The sequence below is a fragment of the Panthera leo genome, chromosome D1 (assembly GCF_018350215.1).
Source record: "Panthera leo isolate Ple1 chromosome D1, P.leo_Ple1_pat1.1, whole genome shotgun sequence".
NCBI classification, from domain to species: Eukaryota; Metazoa; Chordata; class Mammalia; order Carnivora; family Felidae; genus Panthera; species Panthera leo.
The window spans coordinates 63,544,224-63,550,227 of NC_056688.1; the positions used below are offsets into that span (position 1 = coordinate 63,544,224).

The following is a 6,004-nucleotide window of genomic DNA, read 5'->3' on the forward strand; positions in this document are numbered from 1 at the left end:
GGTGTGTGAGGGGTGGTGGAGGGAGGAGCAGCCTATGGCACCTCCCAGGAAGGGGGCTTGCTGGAGTGGAGCAGATGGTGGGCACTATCGTGCCTTGTGGCCTGATGGCAGGTCACAGCTTCCTCATCTTCCTCTCCTTCCAGGAACCCCAATAGGCACCTGGAGCAATATATTTGTATCTGCAAATTTCTGGTGCTTCTTAAATATTTGCCAACTGAATGAAAGAGAAATCAAGTACAGAGAGGGAGAGGAAGAAGATCCAGGAAAAGAGAAGCCCATGTGAAGGGCAGAGAGGAGGAGAACATAGGGTGAGGAAGGACAGTTTGTGGGGGAGAGGAGTGGCAATGTCTCCAGTGGGACAAGTGGGTACGTGTGGAAATGTCTTGATTGTGTGGGCAGCTGAGACCAGATGTCAATCTTCTAAAGAGTGAATGAGGATGAGGTATACGCAGTAAGCGGCTTCATTTATTCATGCATTTGTTCATTGCCATTAATGTGAATGTGAAGGGTCCCAGGGAGATGAAAATATATAATATGCAACCCTGCCATCAAGAGGCCCCAGCCCAGTCAGAGAGACAGAACAGGGAAGAGGCAATGACAACAGTCAGACAAGAGGATCCCAAGCCTGCACAGTAAAGTCAGGAAAGGTGGGGTTTGAGACTAGATCTGAGGATGGGAAGGGGCTAGCCATAAGAAGAGGGGAGTAAAGGGCTTTTAGGGCAGAGAACAGTATGTGCAAAGGGCCAGAAGCTTGGCAGAATGCCATGTCTTTGAGGAACTACAAGGAATTCAATATGGCTAGAACCTGGAATGTGAGGAAGGTAGGGAAATGACACAGATGATGAGACTGGGAAGGCCGAGGGGAGTCAGATCGTGAGGGATCTCATGAACCTCATTAAAGTGGAGAATTCACCCAAGATAATGGAAAAACATTGTAGAATACTGAGCAGGGAGTGCACGGCAGGATTTGCACTTTAGAGAGATCCCTCCTGCTGCATTGAAAAGAATGGCCTGGAAGAGGAAGAGTAGAAGTCTAGGGAGACAAGTTAGGAGGCTCTTGTAGTAATTTTTGTGAACAGACAATGAGGTGAGGGCAGTAGCTGAAGCCATGGAGCAAAGGGGATGGGATGCCAGAGAGCGCTGGAAAGGAGGTAGGACCAGCAGGTTCCAGTGACTTTCTGGGTTGGAGAAAGACAGATGGCAAAGGCAAGGCATTGGCTGAAGTTGACTTCTGGATGTGTAGCTTGATAACTCAGTGCAGACAGTGGTGGTGGGGGGAAGGAATGATGAGTTCAGGTTTGGACATTTAGGTGCTTCTGAACTGTATAGCAAAGACCAGGTAGGAAGCAGATATGGAGGTCTGGAGGTCAGAAGAGAGGTCCGGAAAAAGTAGATATTTGGGAGTCATCAGCCTATAGAGATGATAATTAAAGCCCTGGAAATGAATGAGATGGATCACCTAGAGGAGTGTATACAGTGAGACAATAAGAAGGTCCAAACCAGAACCCTAAGGAACAGTAACATTTAGGGGCTCTCCAAAGCAGACTGAGAAGGAACAGCAAGGAGGAGCTCGGGGAGAGAGATGCATGGACCCCATCATATTGTAATCATCTGTTTATCTGCCTGGCTCTTCCACTGAGGTTTAAACTTCCTGAGTGTATGAATAGTGTCTTCTCTCATAATATTCCCATCACCTGGCATTGTGGTTGGCACTTGAGACCTCACTAAATGTGGACAGAATAAAATGGTGGCTCAGAAGCCATAAGACAAGAATGACTCAAAGAGAAAAGAATGGTCAACAATGTCAGACCACGCCAAGGGGTCAGGCAGTTGAGGACTTTTGAAAAGAACCTCTAGATTTGGCAGATGAGAGGTCACTTTCTCTTAGGGAGAGCCATGACCCTGGAGGGGCAAGAGTAAAGGGGAAGTGAGGAAGTGGGAACAGCTCCATGCAGAAGACCCTTTCACAGTGAAGCAACATGAGAGGGTCTCTTAGCTCATTGGGGACTACAGGCTTAAGGGAGGCACAGGAGACTGGAGGCTCTGTGTATGCTCGCAGGAGGAATGGGTACAAAGGGAGAAACTGGAGAATGAATAAGACACAGGATAATTAGGGGAGTGATGTCCCCATGGAGGCAGGAGGGGATGGGTGAAGTAGTCTTAAACAGAAGAGACACCTCTTCATAGGAAAAAAAAAAAAAAAAGAAAAGATTGAGGGGAATGCAGATAAAATTTGAGGGTGGAGGCAGAAGGCTGAGGAAATTCAAATTGGATGGCCTCACTTTTCTCAGTGAGTGAACAGACCAGATTGTCTACTCTTACTGCCTCCCTCCCCTTCACCTCTACATCCATCCCACCGCTGAGCCCTGCTGAACCTGCTGCCTACACAACTCTTGAAACCATCTACTTTCTCCCTCTCTGCTGCTACCATTCCAGTTCAGGCCAGTGTCATCCTCTGCTGCTTCCTGCAACAGCCAACGATCCTCCTTTACAGATCCCTCCCTTAAGTCTCCACGCTGTCAGACTTGGTAGTTCTAAACCAGATCTGATCATATCACACTGTAGCTTCAAAACATTAGGAGACTTTCCATTATTTTGGGGTTAGATAATCTTTTTCCTGTGACCTACAAGAACCACATGATCTGACTAGCTGTCTCTCCACCTCTCCCAGACTTTCTCACCTCTCCTCACAACATACTATTAGTGCCAGGCTCACTGGATTGCTTTACCTCTTGGACGTAAAATACTTCTTGCAAGTGGGCTTTTCCATGTTTGCTCCCATGGTTTTGAATATTTTCCACCCAGTCTACCTCATCTCCACCTCTCCTTTGCTTGGCTGACTCCCTATTTATCCATTGAGCTTAAGCTTAAACGTCATTTCCTCCAGAAAGCCTCTTCTGACATCCCTATATTCTCTCAGCTTTCCTTGCTGTGTGCTACCGTGGCACAGCACTCACCAGATAGCCTGTAAGCTCCGTGAGGGCAACGACCATGTCCATTTCATTCACCCTTGTAATGCCACACCAACCACACTGCCTGGCACAGGGCAGGTACTTAATATGGGTTTGCTGAATGAATAAACCAGTGGATTGACTAATCTGAAAACAATGGGCTGAGGGATGTGAGGTTAAGGGGTATGAAGAAAATAGAAAAAATTTCCTTTACTTATTTATGGAGGGCCAGTTGAGGGTGGAATTTATAGAAGCATGAATTTATAGAAGCATTACTTGGTGTGGTTGAGAATTTGGGTTGAGACTTTGTGGGATGGGTGGGCTCAAGGACAATGAGACAAAGAGTGGCCAAGGAGTGTCTGAAGGAATAGTCCCGGGTGTGTATACTGGAAGGAAAGCACAAAGCCAGAAAGGGGCAGATGAGGAAAAAGCAAAGAGGTCAAGGGCAAGAGGCCATTATGAGGTTGAAGAGTAAGTATAATGGGAGTGAGGGCATCTGAGAGCTGGAAGGACACAGGAGGCTGTGCGCAGAGAGTGGAAAGGAGGGGTTTACAATGTTAGAGATGGACCAGTTCTACAAAGTGGTCCTGGGAGGGAAGAAGGAGATAACAGGAGCTAAGGAGCTCAAGAAGCTGTGAGGCTGGGGTATTAGAAGGACACTTCAAATCAAGGCAGGCTATAGGATGAAGGGAAGACTGATCCAGGTCCCCAGTTTTCAGGGAACAAGACGTTGAGCCTAGGGGTCTATGGAGGAGGAGTGAGAGCATCGTAAGTTAATGGGAGCTTGTTTAGCAATTGGGACAGCTCACTCCTGGTATATTCATGTCACCAAAAAGCAGGGGTTGTTCCAGTGGGTGTGTGGTAAGGGCCATTGCAACACAGCGTCCTGTCAGTGTCAGGACTCTGGAACACCTGCTATGTACAGGCAGCTCTGATGAAGTATAACCTAGATGATGGGTTGGCTGTGACTGTTTCCAGTGGATGTGCATGGCTGTGACAGTGTCTACAAGGAGATGTTGGCAGTAATAGTGTGTCTCCCATGGTACGTGTTGGCCTTGACCATGATCTTGTGGGGATGTGTTGGCTGCACCAATTCTCTTGTGGGTGTGTGTTGTCCTGAGAGCATCATCTGCGTGTGTGTTGGCTTTGACAGTACTTCCTGGGGGTATGTGATGGCTGTGAAGGTATCTCTGGTGGGTGTGTGTTGCCTAGGATTGTGTCCCTTGTGGGTTGAGTAGGGCTATAACTGTGTCCCCTGTGGGTATTTGGGGAGTTGACATAAGTAACAATATTTTTCTGGCCTATGACCCCATGGCTGCAGGCCCAACCCACACCACACTGACTTCATTGTGCTTCTAGACCTCCCTCTCCCCACCCCCTCCACGTGGGACCAGGCCTGTGGTGACCTCCCTCTGTCTCCTGAACAAGATTCTCATCTAAGCATCCTGGACACAAACTCAGAGCACCAGCCTGGATGCCCCACTTCCACTCCAGGCTTTGCCTGTTTCTCCTCTGTTTCTCTTTACTTCTCCCCCTTAGTTTCTTTGTCTCTGTCTCAGTTTGTCTCTGTCACACACCCATCCTCCACATTCTGACACATGGCTTCCAAAGAGGCAGGCAACACACACACACACACACACACACACACACACACACACACACACACATACACACACACACCCTGACTGGGACTTGCTCACCATGACACACACTCATTCTGACCCACACACCCTCGGAGTGACACGCACATACACACACAACCAGACAGATACACACGGACACACAACCTCCCAGTGACACGCACTGACTCACACTCCGCTGATGCACTCACACTCGGAGTAGCACACACACACCCTGCTCGCACCCCGCACCCACACCCCCCTCACACTCTCACGCCGCACACCCGACTCGATGTCATACACACAAAGACCCCCAGGCCCTGCCCCCACGCTCACGTTCACGCTCGCCCTCGTCCCGCAGGCCCAGGCCCCCCCTCCCCCATTGTCTCCGGCTCAGAACAAAGCCCCCGGCTGCACCGCCGCCGCCGCCGCCCGGGAGAGGCCGGAGGGCCGGGCGGGCGCGGCCGGACGGGCCGGGCGGGCGCGGGCACTGACCTCCGCGCGGCGCGGGCTCCCTCGCCCGGTCCTGGGGCGCCGTCCGGCCGCGGTCAGCCCCCCGGGCAGCGCCCGCCCGCGCGGGGCCTGGGGCCGCGCATCGTCCCCCGCCGCTGTCTCCGGGCCCGCGATCAGCTCCGGGCAGCCAGCCGTCGGTCCGTGCGCCCCTGGCCGTCGGTCCGTCCTTCCCTTCGCCGCCGCCGCCGCCGCCGCCGCCGCCGCCGCCGGGGCGCCGCCTCCTCCACAGCCGCCCCGCGGAGGATGCGAGATTCGCCGCCGCGGCCCCGCGCCCCCTCCCCTCCCCTCCCCCGCCCTCCGCGCGGTAACCCGAGCCCCCGCCCCTCCGCCCGCGGAGCCCCCGCCCCCGCCCCCACCCGCGCTCCGCGCCGCGGCCCCCCCACCGCCCGCCCGTCCTCCCTCCGCCCCTCGACTTCCCGGCCCAGTCCCCGGCGCCGGATCCAGCCCCAGCGCCGCGCGGTCCTCACGTCTCCGTTCTTGTCCCTGCTCCCGGTCACTGCGCCCGGCCCCCTCCTCCCATCCCGATCTCGACATCCTCTGCCTCGTCCTCTTCTTCCATCTTCTTTCCCAGCCCCTATTGCCCGGACGTCCCTCTTCCCCCTCGCTGTCCCGTCTCCCGCTCTCTCTCGCCCAGCCCTTCTCCCTCCCACCCTTTTTTCTCCATCTCCTCTCCCTTTCTCCCCGTCCCCTGCTTCTCACCCCTTCCCTCAGCCTTTTCTCTCCACCCGTTTCTTCCCTTCCCATCCCCTCCGCTCAGTCCTCTCTCTCCCTAGCCTCTTGTCTATCAAATTCTCCCCATCTCCTTTCTCAACCCTTCTCTCGTACCCGGCTTCCTTCCCCGTCTCCCCATCCCCTGCTGTCCTTCTCCTCTCTTCCCCTTTATCACCAAGCCATTCTGCCTTCCCATTCTCCCTGTCTCCT

At 53.3% G+C, this 6,004-nt stretch overlaps 1 protein-coding gene across 1 annotated transcript in view; it reads right to left on the minus strand.

Moving 5' to 3' along the window:
• DCHS1 (dachsous cadherin-related 1) overlaps positions 1-5,111 on the minus strand; it is a 33,772-nt gene extending 28,661 nt beyond the window's left edge. Inside the window, exon 1 of the mRNA XM_042904076.1 lies at positions 5,066-5,111. The gene's annotated coding sequence lies outside the window, so the exon portion shown is untranslated. The remainder of the gene's footprint in view (positions 1-5,065) is intronic.
• Positions 5,112-6,004: the final 893 nt, after the last annotated feature.